We start from the raw sequence: 21152 nt of genomic DNA on the forward strand, positions 1-21152 counted from the left end.
GGCTGTCCACTCTTACCACTTCTCTTCAACATAGTACTGGTAGTGCTTGCTATAGCGATCAGGCAAGAAAAAGATATCAAGGGAATCCAGATAGGATGGAAGAAGTCTAGAAAAAGCAAGAGACCAAGATTTGAGCCTGTGTGCAGAGTGGATCCATCTCCCAGAGAGGAGTGGGCTGTGCGCATGATACCCTCAAGACGCATGGTTCCTACACCAGGTGGCGCTGTTGGCCGCCTACATCTGTCACTGCCCTGAGCAGTAACGTGCTGTGTGCACCCAGGACAAGGAGCATAAGGGGCAACACCTGTGTCCTGCCTAAGGGAAAGGGAGCCAGGTGTCCAGATGCAATTCAGCAGCACTGAGTATGAGGAAGGCAAACTAAGAAATGAAATCAGGAGCCGGAGAGATAGCACAGCGGTAGGACGTTTGCCTTACAAGTAGCTGAATGGTGGTTTGAATCCCGGTATCCCGAATGGTCACTCATGCCAGAAATTTCCAGGATCAATTTCTGAGCAGAGAGCCAGGAGTAACCCCTGGGCGCTGCCGGTGTGAAAAAAAAAAACAGTAAAAAATAAATCAAGGGGCCATAGCGATAGTACAGAGGATAGCATGCTTACCTAGCATGCAGCCAACCTGGGTTCGATCCTCAGCATTCCATATGGTCCCCTGAGTCTGTCAGGAGTGACACATGAAAACAGAAATAGGAGTAAACCACTGAGAACCACCAGGTATGCCCATCACCCCACTAAACAAACAAAAAAGAAATGAAGCCAAAATATTTCATGTGCTGAAACCTCAATGAGTTGCCTTATGGGCTTGGACCCTGTGACCAACAGTGCTCTCTATCCCCTATTACCCTCTAGTCACCCATCCTCAACCACTGTAGGCTGCTTAAGGCCAGGGGCTATATCTGGTTTGGCTTTAAATTCTCTGCAGTTCCTTTAGCAACTGTGTGATGGTATCAAGCAAATGAACTTGGGTTTAAGGTCAGTCTCGGAGAGCAAAGCTGTGTTTCTGAAATAACAAAATTTGACATTTGAACTCAAAGTTTGAGACAAGCATTTCTTTAAAATCTTTGCAAATCCAATCCTCCTCGTGTGCAGCAGTTCTGGGGTCTGGTAGCTTTCTCTGTGACAGTCCCAGGGGCCAGCACCTGTCCCTCAGATAATTGTTCCATGTGCAGCAGGACTGGCTGATAGGGGTTTATTTGATGAACCTGGAGGTGGCGGGAACATTTGGAGGATGTGTCTTGCTCTTTGTTCTCAACCTCAGAATACTTATAGGTATTCTTTGCTTTCACCCCTGGAACCCAAGAAAGCCTAAGGAAACTAAAATTTCAGTTTCTAGAAGTCTGCTGGCTGTCAGACCCCTGCAGGTCTTAGGCCTCAAGACAAGGCTCCTGAGAGGCATGAGAGAGTGAGTTTCATCCTCTTAGAGAGGTGGAGCCTGGGGTGTCCATTATCACAGCCCAACTTTCAGGACCACAGCAGCCAAGACCTGACACCTCTCCATATGACCCTTTCTAGAGCATGGCCACAAGTGTCTATCCTGCTGCGCCCTCTGGCAGCACCCCTCAGGGTATACCCCCCACCTCCTGAGGCTAACAGGATCTCAGCACACAGCTGGGCATCCGCTCAAAACCTTGGGATTTGCCCATCGTCTTCCTGTCCATGACTGATGACACAGTCCTGCAGCCCCCACTGCCATTACGTGGTACCATATGGGCATCCATCATCCCAATTTCACAGATGGGGCTTTGCCAGATGCAAAGGGGTGTTATGGCATGTCCGGGACCCCACTCTGCACCCCAGCAGCAAAAAACTTTATCTCTGGTGAGATCTGCACAGTGAAAACTCACCTTAGCAGTTCTGAAACTACCCAGAAATGGAGTGGAGACTGAGGGCCCTAGGGCTCTCTGCACCCTTCAGGAAGGCGGAGGTAGCATCCACATTGCCTCTTGGTATTGGTCATGATTGTCACACCCACGACAGGCATTGCAGAGCTTCCATTACAATTTTCTTAAAGACAATATCATTCTTTTCTATTTATACATAAATAACCATTCTCTTGAGCTGACCCTAAGAAATAAAATAAAGCTGACAAGAATGTTGAAAACGTTTCCTTCACTCCTCTCTGAGGACATCAGATTAGCCCTTTCTGTGGGCGGAATGTGAGATCTGCCAGAAGACAATATCATCCTTCTGATCTTGCAGTACATTTTTCATATCTTCGCTGCAAAAACTGATGATTATCATGACATCTTTAAACACTGCCTGTTCCTGGCGCAGAGTGGAAAGGGAGGCCCAGGTGAGCAGATAGACAGATGGGAGATGGACAGATGGGTGCCTGTATGAGGCCTGTCAGGGAGGAGCACTATTCCTAATGTTTCTTTCTTTTCCTAGGCAAATGTTTTATTGAGAATAGAAACAAAGGCGGAGGGGCAGCAGGAAAGTCCCCAGATTGGGGGAAGGGTGTCCTTAGGCAGAATTCCTGTGTTTCTTTGGTCGGTGACACTGGCATTAACCCCATCATGCTGGGACTCCAGACACTAATTGGAATCTGAGTCTCAGCTGCAGCTCAGACACTGCTCCTATGCGCAGACACCACAGTTGATTAATGGCCCGTCTGCTCCCTCCAAGGTCCCTGTGTCCCTTTCTCCTGGAAGTTAAACACCCTTGATTAAATGGCGTGAGTGGTTGAAAGTGGGGAATGCAGGAGGAAGGGCTTGTTCAAACCTTGTGGGTGGCCAAAGCCCAGAGTTGCTGATGGTTTCTTTACGGGCTAGGACTCAAAGATGTGAGCAACAGGCAGCAATGGGCCTGCTGCTGAGGTGTGGAACGTGGAAACAGGACGGGCATTTCGGAAACCCCAGGGATGTGTCCTTTTGGAATCAAGGAGATTATCAGCTGGAGAGAGATCTCTTGGTGGGACTGTACACAGATGTCCCAGGGGCTCTGCTTCATGGGGGCTCCAGAGGCTGTGCATATGTGTTGAATTGAGGCGTGTTGAAGCCAAGACCCCCACCTACCACCCCAGGAGGCCTTGCTGTTTTATCCAGCTGCTGAGATCAGCCAGGGAGAGAAAACTATCATCGCTTAGGGTAGCCAGACCAGCCTGTAGTGGAGTTAAAATCCCCCCTGCAGCACAGGGAAGCAATACATGAATCATGAATGAATTTGAAACTGTATCCTTTCCTCCCCCAACTCCCCCACATACATGTGCACATGCACACACATACATATACATAAACACACACAAACACACACACCTGGGGACAATGTTACAGAAAACTGGAAGTTATAAATCCTGCTCAGTACATTTAGCTAGATCCTCACTGAAAGGTCTTTGGCATGGAATCTTCCCTACCATACCTCATGTGGCCAATCAACACACCAATCAGCACACCCAATCGGTGCACCCATTTGGCAGGGATGGTCTTTTGGGCTTGCATGGCAAGTTACTGGGGCTGCACAGTCACTTTTTGTGGAGTTGAACCTGGATCCCTGCACAGCTTTCCGGAAAGAGAGTGAAAACTTGCTAGATTTCTTCTTGAGCCCAACCTGCAGCACCATCCAGCACCCAGGGCTGGCACAGAAGGGAGAGGGCTGGCCAATTGCCCGTTCTTTTTTTTTTTTTTTTAATATGGAACGCTTCACGAATTTGCGTGTCATCCTTGCGCAGGGGCCATGCTAATCTTCTCTGTATCGTTCCAATTTTAGTATATGTGCTGCCGAAGCGAGCACCAATTGCCCGTTCTTATGGGATAGACTTATTTCTGTCTCCACACCTTGGTCTTATTTTTGTCTCCACACTTTGGTCTTATTTCTGTCTCCACACCTACCTGTGTGGACGGGAGTGATGTACTCAGTCCTGGAGGCAGAAGTCTAGCCTCCTTTCCTGCCTGGAGACTGTGGATACAGCTGACTCTGCTGGGCCTCTTAAGCATGGCAGACATTTTGAGGCTTCCCCCTGCTTGTTTCAGCCTGGAAACTTTGATTCTCTCTGGCATCCATCCCCTGAGGGCCCACTCTCCTGAGGTGAGTCTTCCCGCCACAAGGGGTGGAACCAGAGGAGCGAGGCCACAGCCAATGAAAACCACCACAAGATGTAGAAAAACCCACAATACAAGAGTGACAATGGGGAATCTACACAGACCAACATCAGGCATAGAGAATGAAGATGGCAACTTTGATGACCCGACAATGGCCAACCACCTAGTTAGTCTTTCAGATATGGAGTTTAGAGAAGAAATATGGAGGATGTTCACAGAACTCAAAGAAAGTATAGAACAGAACACTAATAAGAATCAAGAGAATATGAAGATAGAAATCAGAAAACTCAAAACTGAAATATCAGGTCAAATAACAGGTCTGTAAAACTCAGTAGACGAATTAAAAAACTCAGTGGATAAGCAACAGCAACAGGGCAACAGCAGCTGAGGACAGAATTAGTGAGCTGGAAGATGAGACACATAACAACTCCATACAGCAGAAGAGATTGGAAAAAAGCCTTAAAGAAGTCTAGCCTTACTAAGGGCCCAGGGGTCCAGCCTGATCCCTGCAGCTGAAGCCCTTTCCAGGAACCTTCTTCTATTTGCTACCACTTTTGTCTGCAGAGACTCAGCCCCAAAGCACAGAACAGCGTCTAGGGTCTTGGGATGATGCCCTATCTGGACCCTGCCTCTTCCTGGTCCAGGGAGTGGGAATGAGCCCCACTTTGCCTGAAAAGAGTCTCCTTGGGTGGAATGCATAAATGCCTGCAGCTTTGTGTGTGGTACCCATTCACTAGCTCTGACTCTCAGCCTTCACAGGACCCAGAGTGACCCTGCTACTCCGGAAATTACCTTGACTCTGGTCTCCACCTGCCTCTACTCCACCCTCTATTCTCTGCTCCCGTTCTTCTCTCTGGCATATGCTCTTCGCAGACCTCCCTACCCTGCACATGCCTGATCCCTTCTTGGCAACTGCACTCATTTGCTAAGGCGATCAAAAGCCCTTTGGAGGTGGCAGCAGTCAGGCACCTGGACACACACATTTAAAGATCAATGTCTCGTGTCTTGGCTGTGACAGCAGCTATGGTCACCACTGTCCCTTTCCAGCCCAGGACTCCACCCCCGAGATTCTTCTAGGGTAAATTTTCCCTGCTTGTTATTTCTTCATAAAATAAAAACACCTTTTGAGAGAATGGCCTGGCATTTTAATAGGATGGCTCTGTCTTTTTTCTCTAGCAAGAAACCAAGGAGTAGGGGATGACATGTAAACAAAAGGAAAAACTGGCCAAGCCAGGGTGCTTGTGAAATGTTCCATATGCACCTTTCTCTCCCCATCCAGGCAGGCCTGAGGCCTCTCTGTAACCCTCTGCCTCCTCCCTTTGCTATGAAGTCCTGTATGCATGTGTTTAAGCAGCTCCTGTTGAGTGAGGCTCAGACACACAGGTGACAAGACAATCCTGCCTTCTGTGTGCCCCAAAGAGTGAAGGAAGCAAGACAGCAGAAAAAATTATGGGATACTATATTATCCTCCAGTTCTTTGGGAGTCCAGTTATCTTAGGATCTCTGTCATCCCAGACTCACACTGGTTGCTGAGGAATAAAAACAGAAGCTTTGGAGCCCCAGCTGGTAATGGGCAGTCCAAGAGCAGAGTCCTGGGCCCATGCACTTCTCAGGCTACTTTTCAGTATCAAACATCATCTTGTGGGTCTCCCAGTGTTACTCACTCTGGGTAATACCACAGCGAGAGACATGAAGCCTTTGGGGACAAAGATAGTCACTTCTTTGGCAGATAGTTGGTCTCTGAGGTCTTATCATGCTAAACTAATGGACTCCATTCATAGCAAGCACAGGTTCTGATTCAGGGTAATGTGGGTGTCCCAGAATATATATATATATATATATATATATATATATATATATATATATATATATATATATATATATATATATGATAGGGTTTTGGAAATACAGGCCTTGCCTCCTTTCAGACAGAGCTTGCCCAGGACTCCCCAGCCAAGTTTCATTTTTTTTTAATTTTTTTATTTTAATTATGACAACAAAGATGCAAAGAAAGAGGACAGGGTAAAGTTACAGTGGAAGCCCAATCACCCATAAACAGGATTCTCAGTAGTCCCATCGATGATATCCCAGCCTTATACTTTCAGCCAAAGAACATTAAGAAAAACAAAACTGAACCCATGTACCATACAATTACTTTGTCCCTCAAATCCCCCGTTGTAGTACATATTATTTCTTAGCAGCACACCATATAATCTAAAGATATTAGACTTATGTAACTCTTTAAACATTGAGGGCAAAGTACATTTATCTAGATCCATGCACATCCTTACTAGTTTAAATTAACCTCAAAAGTTTTAGTGGGTTGTTTTTCTTAAGGATTGGAGTCAAGGGACCATAGTAAAAAACGATATTAAAGTGGCATTTGTTTGCATAGGCCCACCAAAACATAAGGGACATGGAAAGACAAATTATGGTCTAAATAGATGGAGACCCTACCCCTGAAGTTTCCTGGCACAGGACTGACTCTAGGCTCCAGGCAAACTAGTTTGTCCAATTCAAGTCATCGTCTGTAGTGGCAATACACCTCCATGCCTCACATAGTCTCTGTTGTTGGTATCATGCTTCTGTATTAAAGATCCTGGAGTCTGCATGTCTCATATAGCAGTCAGGATGGTGCAGAGCATTCTCTCGTTTCATCTCACACTTAAGGGGCAATAGAGAGAACCATGTCCTGTAGAGCAGGTCATTGTTGTTGTCACGTCTTATCGCAGGTCATTGTTGTTGTCACGTCTTCTCAGTGTAAACGGAGGTGTCTTTTTAGGAGGTCGATGTCAGACCCTTGGTAGTGTCTTTCCTGGTAGAGGACTGCTTCCAACTGTTGCTATAAAAGACCTTGGATGTTTCGTAGGTAGCGTGCCTGGTTCCAGTGTGAATGGAGAATGCCCATTCATCTGAGGCCTGTGCCAGGTCATTATATCAATGTTCAGGGTGTAAGGTACATTGTAATGAGATTTATTAGATAATAACTAATCTGTATGTATAGTGTTCTCCCATTTTAATGTGTCTATGCAAACAAGGATCAATGCCATGAAGCGTTATTGGTGCATTTGGAGGCAATAGGAACAAGACCAGCAATTTCCATGACATAGTTCAATCATAGGCATCAAACTGAGGGACAGTTCCGCCAACAATCCTTACTATACAGCTTACAAAGAAAAGACAAGATGAAAAGTGGATAGAAACATGATGGTAGAAGAATAGAGAGTTACAGCAGTTAAAGAAAATAATCATAAAATATTCAAAATATATATGTGTTCAATAGGTGTTCGATTTATGTCCTTCTAAATAGTTCTGAGATTTGTAAGATCTACTGTATGTCTTTGGACAGAGATTAAAACTGTTTGTTACTGAAGGTAAGAAGGGTAAATAAGGGGTACTGGTGGTATTTTGGAAATACAGGCCTTGCCTCCTTTCAGACAGAGCTTGCCCAGGACTCCCCAGCCAAGTTTCATTTTTAAAAGCTCTGCAACTTTACTTCTATGTGTGTGTGTGATTTTGCTTTGTAATCAGATTTCCACCACACTGATATATCATTAAACCTTTGTTTTTACAATACATGCTTTATTGCAAAACCAATTCCAACCAACTATTGCAGATGCAATGTAATTTTTATGTCTTATATTATTTTTTTCCCCTTTTTTCAGTTGCTAGGGTACCAAACACTTTTGAGAAAGTAGCTTGATGGTATCTATAATATGGTGGTGTTCTGGATAAGAAACCACATTATCCCCATGTAATATATTTGGGCAGACTGTATCCATCATAGCTCAGCTAGATAAGTAAATTAAAACTCGCTGATTGAGGCAGAAGTGTGGTATTTCTAAGGCTGTGCGTGGTTTATGCACCTCTGACATCTGCTGCCTTGCTGGTACACTCCAGGCTGCCGATTCTGGCATGGACTCGCCTGATGAGAGACAAAAATGCTGCAGGCATCTTCAAAGCTGTGCAGATGCTGCTTCTGAAGGCCGGTCTTCTCACTCCACTTTTGTCAACCACCAGCCCCATCAGCCTGGCCCTTCTTAATCATGAGATGAGTTTCAGCTCTTTGCTGGCATTAACTGGGCTCCTCATAGTGGTCCTGAATGTGACTGGGTCCCCTCGCCCTGTACACAGCCAGGAGACTGTCAAGGCAGCCTGCTCTCTCTCTCTCTCTCTCTCCCTTCTCTCATACGGCAGCTAGGACAGAATGGAAGTCAGGAGGTCTCACACCCCGGGGGTCTCACACCTTAGTTGCCAGCCTGAGCCCAGCGGGGCCTGGTTCTGGCTGGGAGGAGTGGGATTGACCCCGATGGGGGAGTCTGGTGCTGTTCCACATTTGGGTGCTCTTGCCTAAGTCCAAGAGTAAGGCTGCTTCTGGAGTCCTAGGCTTATGCACGAGCTTGGAAAACAAGTGTTCAACCCCAAGCTCTTCCCAAATTGTCACAGTGAAGCCACAGGCATGGGGAGGACATTAAAGACCACTGGAAAAGGTAACAGGGGCTCGTCTGAAGTGGATCTCCAATAGGGCTCAACCCTTATAGCCCCTCCCATCTGCCCTTCCTGAAAGAGCCCCCACTGGAGTGAAAGTGTCCCACATCCCACCAGTTGTCCCTCCTCCCAGCGACTGCAGGTAGAACACAGGAGTGTGAAAGAGGCAGGGAAAGGCCAGGGAGGTAGGCAACACTTAGAAGACAATCTGGTGTGCCCCCAAACCAGGTTTGATCTCCACCACTTTGTGATTACCTGAGTATTTCTGGGGGTGGGGTGTGTGTCTAGAAACCCTGTTTTCCCTGGCACTGCTAGACCTGTGTGTGCCACAGCCTTAGGCCCTTATACTGAACCACCAGTCTGGTAGGCTGAATAGTACCCTGAGAATTGACCCTACACATTACTAGTGACAACCACAACAAAGGCAGAGGAATACACAACAGGAGGCCTGAGTTTGCATCTGGTCTATTCATTCATTATTCACTCTTCTACCCTTAGCACTGATATGCTTCAGGAAATTTTTGAGGCACTCATAGTTACATGAGTTACATTCTCTCTCTTTTTGGGGGGGGGGTTGGGTTTTGGGTCACACCCAGCAGCGCTCAGGGGTTACTCCTGGTTCCACGCTCAGAAATCGCTCCTGGCAGGCTCGGGGACCATATGGAATGCCGGGATTCGAATCAATGATCTTCTGCATGAAAGGCAAACGCCTTACCTCCATGCTATCTCTCTGGCACCAATATTCTCTATGCATCCCCTGAAGTTTCATCAACTCTGCACCTTGTTGCCTCATAGGGTGGTTGTAAGAGTTGAATGTCTAAATGAGACATGGACCATGTGATGTGACAGAGAAGTATGACAGAGAAGAAAAGGTGACAGAGAAGTATGACAGAGAAGAAATGCCCTTTGCATCTGTGGCTTTTAGATGCGATTTGAGGGCACAGCATTGGGCACTGTGCAGTTCCTCTGGTGGGGAGAGCCCTCATTGTTCAGATCCCTGACAAGAGTCCACTGCTGTCCCTCAGCAGCAGTTCCCAGTGGTTCAGGAGGCAAAGTTTTTCCCTCTTTCTGCCAAACCCTTTCCAAGGTGGACTCCCACAAAACTGACTAGGTCAAGGCCTCTTAAGCTGAGCCACCCCCTTCCCACTGGGATTGTGGGCAGTTCTGGCCCATAAAACCCATCTGTGGTTTAGATGGTGGGTCTGGACAAAGCATCCATGCCTGGTGATCCTAACTAACCCATCATCTTGCCACCGTGATTCCTCCCTCTGTGAGACACAGTGAGAGTGAGAGTCCCAACCACTAAATGACCAAGAGAGCACATGAGTGTGTCTCAAAGCAGCTCTTGGATGTGCTCCACTGCCTGAGCAGTCCCCAGCTTGTAGATAAATGCCACACAAATACCATTGCCTTCTCTTTTTTGTTTTGGGACCACACCTGGTGGCACTCAGGGGTTACTCCTGGCTTTGTGTTTAAAATTACTTCTGACAGGCTCAGGGACCACATGGGATGTGGGGGACCGAACCCTGGTAAGCCACATGCAAGGCAAACACCCTACCAGCTGTAGTAGGGTACCACTTTGGCCCCCTTGGTCCTCTTTTAAAACTATAGAGTGATAGCTGGAACAGCCCTTGTTTTCTTTTGGGGGGGGTAGGAACACACCCAGCAGTGCTCAGGGGTTACTTTGACTCTGCACTTAGGAATCACATTTGGTGGGGCTCAGGGGACTATATTAAAACTGAACCCTTTGTAGTTGGGTCAGCCCCACTAAATCAAGTATGCTACCCTCTGTACTATTTCTCCCACCCCATCCTGTCTTCTTAGACAAGCTTTCTTCAAGGTCAACAGGCAGGCAATGTGGCACTCAGCTTGTTAGCCATGGTCCACCTGCATCCACAGGGTGCATGGTCAGTGTGTGTGGTCAGTGGGAAGTTGGGAGATTGTGGGTGGGTAGTTGGCTGGTGACAGTGAATGACAGTGGGTGCTCAGTAGGTCTGTTGTCTCTGGCTGAGCTGCCTGATGCTCACAGCTTCCTTCTCAATGAGGAATGATGGCCATTGCCAGAGAAATGGGAGGCCCCAATGCCCTCTGTCCACAGGACTCCTGGGTGTCAGAAGGCTCCCACCCTGCTGTGGTCAACTTCTAACTTGTCCTGAACCTGCTCTGTTCCTGCCTGCAGAGAAGCTCTGTCCACAGGTGCTGGGGCCTCTCACTGCTGTCACCCTTGGGCTTTCTCCCTTTGCAGTCAGGGCCTTGGCAAATTTTGCTTGGAGGGAAGTACAGGTCATCAGTCAGAGCAGATGGAGCAGAGGACATGCAGGGTCCCTGCTGTCTGCTCTTGAGGAGACTTGCCCAACCCAGTGAGCATGTTCCTTCTTATCCTGAGCTGAAAATCTGAGTTACTTGGGAATTCCTAACTGATACCCCGTTCCCCATCCCCTACTACACCCTCCTTCCTGGAGCTCCTTGATGGGTCTGACCTGGAAACGCTCATTGTCTCAGCAGCTGTGATGGAGGCACTAAGATGACAGGTGTGAAGTCTTCCTGGGGACTTGGAACTAGGAAAAGCTATCGGCTAACGCTCAGGACAGCTGCTCTTACAGCTGGCATTAAACCATCGTTATTTAAACTTTATGGCATGCGAGGATGCCAGCCTGTCCACTTGCAGAAGTAAATTATATCCGATGGCGCCTGCACAATTTTTTTAAATCCTGATTCTTCGGCATCATGACAACTAGACAAGATAGAAGAACCAGGACCAGATTATTAGGGTTCCCTGGCCCCCATGGGCTGTGAGGGTTCAGAAGCAGGGCTAGAGCTAGGATCTAGAATGTCCTGTTTGTGAAGGCGCTTCCTAAGAAACACCCAGCTCCCCATCATGTGCCCAGATCTCTGAATTCAAACTCAACTAATCTCTACCACTGCCTCTGGTGTGGAAGATGGATCAGAGGGCCCAGTTGCCCTGCTGCCATGACCCCCACAAACCCACATGGCCAGGACAGACTTACAGCCAGGATTTCAGCCCTGGGCAGAGAATGGAGCACAGGTGGGTTTTTGTGTTCTGGTGGAAAGCCCAATGGTGCGCTCAGCAGAAAGCGCTTCTTCCAGGTCAGTAGGCATCCTGAAGCCATGTGTCCGGCCATGCCTGACATTGGGTCCCCTTGCCTTTCTGGGGAATACTAGACCTCAATTCCCAAAGTAGAATCTGGATGGACCCATCAGCTGGCCATGCAATGAAAAGCCAAGAGAGACTATCTTCCATAGTGAGGGGAAGGAGAACCTAGGACCAATGGTGATCCCACTTGTTCCCTATTTCCTTCCCTTCCAGTAGGGAAAGTGACAAGTCTATGATGTTGAGGCACTGTGGGGAGTGGGAGGTTGATGTCAGATGAGAAATGAGCCCCTTGAGAAGAAACTTTGGGACTGTTCAGCTGGGACCTATATTGCTACAGAAAGGCTTCAGATGGGATGCTGGGCTGGCTACGAAGACACCTTCCTGGGCCTTTGTTCTCAAGTGCTGCCTAGAGGCCTGGTTATCCTTAGATGGGGTGACTCCTGATACCATTACTAGATCATAAACTCCAGGCACCAGTATCTAGGTCCCATCCCCTGGATTAGAACCCTAAAGGCGCCTGTCTCAGAGAATCCCACCAGAAGGACTCAGTAGAGTCCCATCTTCCCTGCTGTCTATTTTCACCTGGTCTCCTGTTCTGCCATGACCCCAGGGTTCCTGCCTACCCCTCCTCTGCAGGCTTCTGTGTGCCCTCTGATTCCATGAAACCCTAAGGAGAGGGTAGGGGTTTTCTGAATGCTCATGGCTCACCTAGTAGGATCCCCCAGGTTCACAAAAGAACTATGCCTGGGGGTGAATTCCATGGGGCCTGGTGGAGCATCCCCACCTTTGGCCAGTCCGAGTATTTCTTTTTGACTCTGCTGGCCACCAATGACTGTCAGCAGAAGGGGAAGTTTGTGGAGCCACAGTGTGAATCAGTGTCAGTGAGTCAGGCCATTACTGAACAGCAGGTGCAGCTGTGTTATAGAGGGAGTTCTGGGTGTGGGCACCATGCTTCTTCCCCTGGTCATAGAGCTTGGCATGGTAGACACCTAAGTGTGCTCAGAGGAAAGACATGCATAGCCTCCTAGCTCAGAGCCTAGGGCCCATAGAGAGTGAGGGAGGAAGCAGGAACCCCCCTGCCTTGAAGAAACAGTCAAGAACCCTGACTTTGGGAAGTAACAGCATCCCCTCTGCTCCATCTTAGTCTCTCTTGTGAGGCCATGACCCAAGAGACAACTCAATGGGCTGATATCCAGGTTCTATCCCCAGCACCGCAGGAAGGACCCCACGACACACAGAACCGCAAGCCTCAGAGCCCTTTTTCCCAAAAAAGAAAATATCCAAAATATATAAGAAAGAAAATATATCCAAAAGAAATAAGTCAGTAAGATGGGAGTAGGTAAATGTGCTCCTGACAGTGTCCTGGGGAGGAGGCTGAAGAAGGGCAGGCGAGGTCTGATGGAGGAAGCTCCCCTTTCTCTCATGTGTGTTCTCACCATCACCCCTTGCCAACACTTGCCCTGTGTACTAAGAGGATGTGAGTATCAGGCCTTTGGGGACAGGAGGGACACCTGTGTAGTGGCAAAAAAAGGTCCTGAATGCTTCATCCTGGCTGGCAAGCAGGCAGGGAGCAGGCAGCAGTATCTTCAGAGTTTGAGGAAGGGCTGGAAACAGCTGAAGGGCATAGCAGAGGGGAGGGCTTATGGCTTCCTTCTGTAGGTCCCCCTGTGGTACCCTCCCCAAACCTTCCTTTATAGTCTCCCAACACTCTTGCGTGTTGGTGACAGAGTGTGAGAACCACCGAGCCCACTGCAGGACGTGAGCCCACGCACGAGTGGGGTGGAAATAACTGTCTCCTCCTTGAAGTTATTTGTGGTAAAAGTCTTGCCATCTGGTCCAGGAAAGGGAGGGAAAAAAAAGAAAATTCTGTGGGAAAATAAGGAAGTGGCCCCATAAGAGGGGGGGATTGCATAGTTCACACTGACACTGTGTTGTAATAAAGAACAAGGCTGTGCCCTCCATGCATGTGACCCCCACCCTGCAGCTCTCCAGAAGTACCTGGGAACTGCGGAAACCTGAGTCAGGGATCATTGGTATGTGCATATAGAGGGAAGAGAGTAGTGATGGCTACTCCCTACCACATGGTTAGGAAATTCCTTGGATGTGCATAAAACATACTGCTTTGATAACTTCAGAAAAGCAAAATAACACAGAGGAGGCATTGGGGCCACAGGGCCTCAGTCAAGTTCTTGACTCACAATGTGTCCTTTTTCATCACTGAAAAGGGGCTAGCCATGGTGCTGCATCAGAAATGAGGTACCTAGTGCTGAGTCCTGCTCCTTAGTCCTCCTGGCACTGCCTGTGCCTACCACTGATCCAAACATGGTTCTAGATCCCCCCTCTCAAGTCTCTATGGCTCTGTGACCAAATCTTTGGTCAGAGCACTGGGAGACCAAGGTTCAGGGAGAAGACAGAAGGTACTGGACCACTTAGCAAGACAGCTCAGGCCAGGCCTGGGGCATAACCCAGCTAGAGGAAGACCTTGCAGAGATGACTGGAACTTTCTAGTAGGACCCTGGAAAGTATAGGGCTGGGAGGAGGCTTCCACCTCAGAGAGGGGATTCACAGCCAAAGTCTCTTAGATAGAGATGCTTAGAACTGTGACATAGACTTGGAGAAGGGGCATGTGGCTAAGGTACATAAGGTGCACGTAGAAAAAGCAGAAAGGACCAGGGAACCTGCAAACCTGCCTTGATTGCACTCAGCTGCCCCGGAGGCTGGGTAAGAAGATTGTCTCCAGAAATGAAGGGTGTGACTGAGAGCATTTCTAAGTCACGCCATCAGACCTGAGTGGGCATCAGTGGCCCTTGAGTTTATCAAACACATAGAAACCTGAAGGGCCCAGTAAAGCACTGCCAGGAGACTCATGGGTTCCCTAGAGTGGCATCCAGCTTGCCATCTGCTCCCACATGTAAATTATCTGTATTTTATAACATGGCCACAAAAGTTGTTTTAAGAAGGTCGACTTCTCCCCCTTCTTCTTCAGAACTCAAGTCTGGATTCAAAACTCAGTTGAGGGGCTAGAGAGATAGCACAGCAGTAGGGAGTTTGCCTTGCACACAGCAGATTCAAGACAGACAGTGGTTCGAATCCCTGCATCCCATATGATCCCCCAGCCTTCTGATTGCAGAGCCCCTGAGCGCCACTGGGTGTGACCCAACCACCAACAATCAGTCAATCAAGTTAAAAATAAAACTTAGTTGAATAATCCTGAGGATTTCCCCCTCTGAAGTGTCCCTGAGATGGGAGTCCCATGTCAGGATGGACAGTAGGGAGGATTCACAGTTCTGCCTTTGAGAATTGTTTCTTGAGTTCTGTATTCCCCACATATTGATCATCTTGAGGTGCAAGGGATCAATTCTCAAAATAAAAAGATTCTATGGCATCCACTACACCAATCTCTTCTCTGCTCCTCTGCATCTATTTCTCTTAGTGACCTATCCATAGGTCCCAGACCTTGCAGGTGTTTATCTATTTTCAACCGTAATTTATATTTTGGTTAGTTTGTTTTGGGGCCACACTTAGCAATGCTCAAGGCTTACTCTTGGCTCTGCATTCAGGAATCACTCTTGGTGGTTTTGGGGGGAACCATATAGGATGCTGGAGATTGAAACTGGGTTGGGCATGTGAAGGCAAATGCCCTACCTACTGTACTATAACTCTCACCCCATAATCTACATCTTTCCTTCATATATTCACCTTCTCGGAAGTATTGCCCACTCAATAGAGATATCATGGAGGAGGCTTTGAAACACACACACACACACACACACACACACACACACACTCACAGAAACTCCGCTGGACTCCTGAAAGAAAAATCAAATCAATTCTTCAGTCCTTGTCTGCAAATACTGAATCCCCAGGGACATGGCAGTAAGAGGTTCAAAGTGTTGATTATTACAATCTAGTCATTCTGTGCCCCATGGGTGAGGCAAGAAACTGTCTCTGATATACAAGGCAGTTTCAACTTTTTCTTTCTCACCAAAGAAAGCTCTTAAAGTCATGCTTCACCCACCTGGTAAATTATTTCAAATAAATAACTCAAAAAGAGAAATCATGTCATAAAAGAATGAGATTTCAAATGAGCCACGTATATAATAAAGTATGTTAGGTTAGTGTGTTAAGATTCATTAATAAGGGCCAGAGAGGGGGATACAAGATTTAAGGCTCTTGTCTTTACACAGCTTACTCAGGTTTGATCCTCAGCACCACATGCACCCCCCCAAGCACTGCCAGGAGTGACCCCTGACTACCACCAAATGTGGCCCTCAACACTCTCCCCAATTGTTAATATGAAGAAAAAAGGAAAGGGGAGAAAAGGAGAGAAATTATAAGAAATAAAAAAGGAAAACTTGGCCTCTGGAGCTGAAGATAAAATAATAATATTAATAATAAACAAAGCAGGAGAACACAGCAGTGAAATAAACTATGTTAAAGAAATTTCTAGGAAAACTCCTCAATGGGAAAGCAGCCTCCCGAGATGACTACATGCTATTTGATTGTGCTGACTCTTAAATATTATTTTCTCAAAGTCTAATTATAGACTATCACCCCTTCCAACCCTTCATTCTCAAATTATCTGCCCAAACCCCAGGTTTCAGGACCTCCCTTTAGCTGTGCCCCATGTGTTAGCTTCTACTTGGAATCCACATGGCAAGTACCCCAGCAGCTCTAACTCAGGTTTGCAAACCTCTTGCTGCCAGAGCCTTTCCATCAGGACAGAAAACTGCATAAAAAGAGGGTTTGCAAAACATCCAGTCTCCTTGGCCCAGCTCTAGTTCTTCCTGGCTCCTCCAGAGGCCCACATGTTCCTGCACACCTCCCTTCTCCAGTTCACAGCAGCCCCCTGACTCAAATTATGTTCATTCTCTGTCCTGACTATCCCCCATCTCTTCAGACCCTCTGTACCCCACTTTTGCTCTCCTAGACTCTCCCCTACTACCTAAAGCTACATTTTCAAAATGTGGGAGGTGGTGAAGCCTGTCAGTGATGTGGCTAAACATTCTACAGTTTGCTTTCTAGGGGGACATTCCCAATAGGCCTGATGGTATTCTGGCATAAATGCCACCACCTCTACTGTATGGGAAGAGGCCAACCAAGAGAGAAGCACTGATTCTGCCCTGCAGCCATCTGCTCAAAGACTCCAGCAAACTTCACCTTGTTTTTTTTTTTTATTTTTAATATAGTTATATATATTTTATACATATTTGGGCCACACCTGCCAATGCTCAGGGGTTACTTTTGACTCTGCACTCAGAGATCACTTCTGAAGATGCTCAAGGAACCCTATGGGATGCCTGGGGTCAAGCCTGGGTCAGCTGAATACAAGACAAACACTCTATCTACTATCCTATCATTCCAGCCCACACGTAAAGGTGCTACCTGATCTAATCACGTGACCTTTGCACCCACAATTTTTAATGTATCTTCCCTCCTGCTTCTCTACAACTAGGCCCCAAGTGCCAGCAGAAAAGCTTTCTCTCACCACAGAGTCCCATATTTGGCCATGGCTTCTCCCAGAGCCCTGGTCACCCACCCCTACCCACTCTGGCTAGACACATCCTTCAGGGCTGTGATTAAAGCTACTCCTCATAGAGTGAGGACTTTCTTGAGCACTTCTCTAGACATTTCTCCATTTATACTTAGTAGCTCGTAAGGCCACAGACCATAAAGTATAGGCTGCCATTATCTTTTCACTTATACTGAAGACCCTATAGGGATGGGTTAGCTCCCTCTTTCCCAATACATCTCATTCTTGCATTGGCTTTATGATCACTGGGCATTCCCCAGTACCTACCATGTAGCACTCAGGAGGTACCATCTACATATTTAAGGAATGAGAGTGAGAAGACAGAAGCCTCAACTCTAGTGGCATGTAGAGGTGAAAGAGAAACAGAACAGTTAATGATCTAGTTGGCTATAACACACAAAAGAAAACAAAGGTGGCGATTTTATAGGAAAAGTCGAGTTTCAGGTGAATGTATTGAGGGAGAGGAAAGAGATTGTTTTTCACAGTGATATAATCCATAAAGAAGATGGCAGCAGTGGTGGCATTTTATGAACCAAATCATAGCTGTGGCTTTCAGGGAGAAAAGGGACCATCTGGGCACAGTGGCTGTGTGAGGTTTCAGTGTTCCAATAAAATGGAAAAGAAAGGCCAGGAATAAACCTCAGGTCCCGAAAATTACTAACAGAAAGACAGTGTTTCACACCCGTCAGAAGGGGACAATTGTCCATAAATAGTGGCGCAAATGATTTAGGGGTGATTTGGAAGCAGTGAGATTACCCTAGCGCCAAATGGTTTTTCTAACACACTTATACCAACACATGCTTCTTCAAACATTAATAATCATACCGGGTAAAGGGTTCTGCGGTCAAGGAAGTCAGGGACAATATTACCTTCAGCCAAGGCAAACAGATTTCTGAATTATGCATTTTTCTACTATGCACTTAATACCAGGAGAGAACTTTTGTATTCAATGTCCTCAGAATATGTGACCTTAGAATATTTCACAGACCTACTTTATGTTCTACAGAAATGATAAGAAGTGGTGGCTTGAAAAGTAAATAGAATCAAGACTTCAGATAAATAAGCATGGACATTTTTATACTTTTATTTGGGGCCTTTCTAAACCAAATATAAAAAGGAAAGGACAATTAAGGAAATGGATTTCCAACCCGCAAGCTTCTAATTCTCATATAGCAAATAAAAAAATTTTTTTTAGGAAAAGTGGCTTTTCTCTAAAAAAGAGCTCATAGTAATCAATATAGAAGATGATCGTTCAGGTAGGAAAGTTGTGAAGAGAGACCTAAAAAGTCATTAGATGTTTTTCATTGTTGTTATTTGAAGTTGGGGAGGAAGATGGGAGGGAAGCTATACCCAGCAATGTTCAGTACTTACTCCAGGCTCTACACTCAATATTTACTTCGAGTGGTACTCAGGGAACCATAAGGGATGTTAGGGATTGAACCTGGGTTGGCTATTACAAGGCAAGTGCCCCTACTTGCTGTATCAGCCCCACCCGAGGGGTTCTTATATGATACTCACATTGTCATCCACTGGAAATACTGCAGCAACTCATTGGAAATTAGAAACTGGTTTCAGCTGATTCACCTCAGAGAAGTGGAAGCACATTAGTCACATATATAGTTGGTGGCTGTCCCATTGCCCATTTTTAATGACAATATTCAGTTTTAGGTAGGTAAGGTGAGTTGGAAACTAAATATACCCAACTGTAATATAAACCAAGAACTCTTCTCCCACAGCCATGAGGCCGTGCTATGTGTCAGTCACTCTGTTTAAAAATGCCTTTGAGGGAGCAGAGATAATATAGTGGGGAGAAAATTTCCTTGTACATGGCCAACCTAGATTCAACTCCTGTCAACCCATATGGTATTCTAATCATTGCCAGGAGTGATCACTGAGTGCAGAGCCAGGAGTAAGCCCAGAGCATCAACAAGTATGGTCTGAAAACCAAAATATCTTTAACATTTTAATTAAATATGCCTTTGATTCACAGTTCCACTTTGGGTAATTTATCATGAATGGTGAGACAATCCCAGATATTATATAAAGATTTGTGTGCAGGATGTTTGCTGTAGCCTTGTTTATAGTGGCTGAAACATTGGAAACAACTCAGACCTCAAGCAGTGATTGGTTCAAGGAACAATGCTAGAACCCTGTAGCTGGAGAGATTATTCAGCCATTAAAAATGATGGTTTGTGGAAACAGTCACAGGAAAAAAAAAAGTTAAGTGGAAAGAAAGCGTGGTATAAAGCTACATCCGGATTCCAACTTCATAAAATACATATGTATGTTTATGTAACTGGAAAAGATGAGGGGAGAGCTAGGAAAATGTGGAGTCATTCTCTCCAAGAAGCATTCCATTTATTTCATAACCATTTCCTACATCTCCTCAACTCATCCACCACCCCACACTCTGCACCCTGCACCAAATCTGCACCTACAGTGTGGTCTTCTTCACTCCACCTAAACCCCAATGCCTAACCACCACTATCACCACCATCACCTGGATGCCTTTAGGGGTCTCCTATCATCTCTCTTGGCCCTGTTATGGGCTTATCTCCTCACTCAGCAAAGGAGACCTCTCCCCATGTGTCAGCCAAGCCATTACTCCCATTAAACCCAGCCCCAGATTTCCCATCACACGTGGAATAAAATCCAAGTGCCTCTTCCCTGGTGCCCTAGAAGACCCTACCTGCCTGTTGGACAGATTCTTTCTCCATGTTCTGCTCCCACAGGCTTAAGTTCCTTTTTTATCTCTTCCAGAACCCCTCCCTGGCCTCCACCTCTTCTTTCTCTATCCCTTCTGCCTCAGGAAGTCTTCCTCACACTTCCAAGAGCCAATTCCTTCTTTTCAGGCCTCATCCTAAGTATCACCGCCTCCAGAAGGCCTTTTGATGAGGCTCACACACATCAGTTCTCCACAAAGCACTCGGATGGCCTGTTTTTTTTCATGTGTGTGATTCTGTGTCTTTGTGTGGTGTCTAAATGGATGATCAGGGTTGCAAACCACTGATCTAAACTGCCCCCACCCCACCCCGCTGAATTAAAGTCCATCACAGCTGCTCTGCATTCAGCACCCTGCCATATGCAGCCACAAATACTCACTGCAGAAGCTAAAAAATGCAACCGACCATGTTTCAGCAAAACTGAAAAACTTAGATCTTGACAGGCAACTTTGACCACCCATTCTCCAACAAAATAAAACACGAACCTTGGGGAAATCCACAGGTTTGTAGAAGTGGCCCGCCCTCACCCGTTGCCCTCGCTAACCTCCCAGATCAGAGAATGACGCTAATATGGGTGGGCAGGTGGAATGGATTTGCCGTGTCCCCCGCTGCAGAAACAAATAGCACGATTAGACTGCTGCAGGCCTCTAGGGAATTGGCCCAGGTTTTGGTGAATTTCAATGAGCTCCACTTTTAAACATGCTACCTCTCAGCTCTGCCTCACTTAGGGCAGATCAGTGATTTGCTCTTATTGTTTTGTGTTGGTTTTATTTTTTGCTTCAAAACACTGAGAATCTCTTTATGTGCCAGCCTGGGAGATCTGAGATAGAGTATACAGATCCTCAGCCCTGCTCTCAGCACAAGAATGGGCTGTGATCACTTGCCATGGAACCTGAGAAAATGGTTGAAAGAACTGGGTTTGGTGTTCAGGATTTTAACTCTACAGAACCCCCAAAGGCCTCAAAGGTGTCCTGTTGCTTTGGCATTAGTTTGAATCAGGTGCCACCCCAGGATACTGTATGGAAACAGCACTTAGCTAGTAAACGGATCTCGCCAGCCACCCACTTCTCTAGCCTTCCTTTCCCTTTGCATAGAAGACTGTCACATAGACAGTTCTCTGCATTGCTGCTTGTGCTGGTCTCTGTTGACTCTGTGGTACCTAAAACATCTCATGCAGATGGCAGACACTTAAGCATGCTGTGAGGCTTCACCAGCTCAGCAATTACTGCACTGAGATGACAT

At 46.6% G+C, this 21152-nt stretch overlaps 1 protein-coding gene and 1 non-coding gene across 2 annotated transcripts in view; one reads left to right on the forward strand and one right to left on the reverse strand.

Moving 5' to 3' along the window:
- The window catches only part of FSTL4 (follistatin like 4), a 336185-nt gene that overhangs the window by 131777 nt on the left and 183256 nt on the right, over positions 1 to 21152 (forward strand). The window lies entirely within an intron of this gene.
- LOC126029018 (U6 spliceosomal RNA) lies at positions 3637 to 3743 on the reverse strand. Its single transcript, XR_007502678.1, has one exon. It is a non-coding gene; the product is annotated as a U6 spliceosomal RNA (small nuclear RNA).

Source organism: Suncus etruscus, chromosome 14 (assembly GCF_024139225.1).
Source record: "Suncus etruscus isolate mSunEtr1 chromosome 14, mSunEtr1.pri.cur, whole genome shotgun sequence".
In the NCBI taxonomy this organism is placed as follows: Eukaryota; Metazoa; Chordata; class Mammalia; order Eulipotyphla; family Soricidae; genus Suncus; species Suncus etruscus.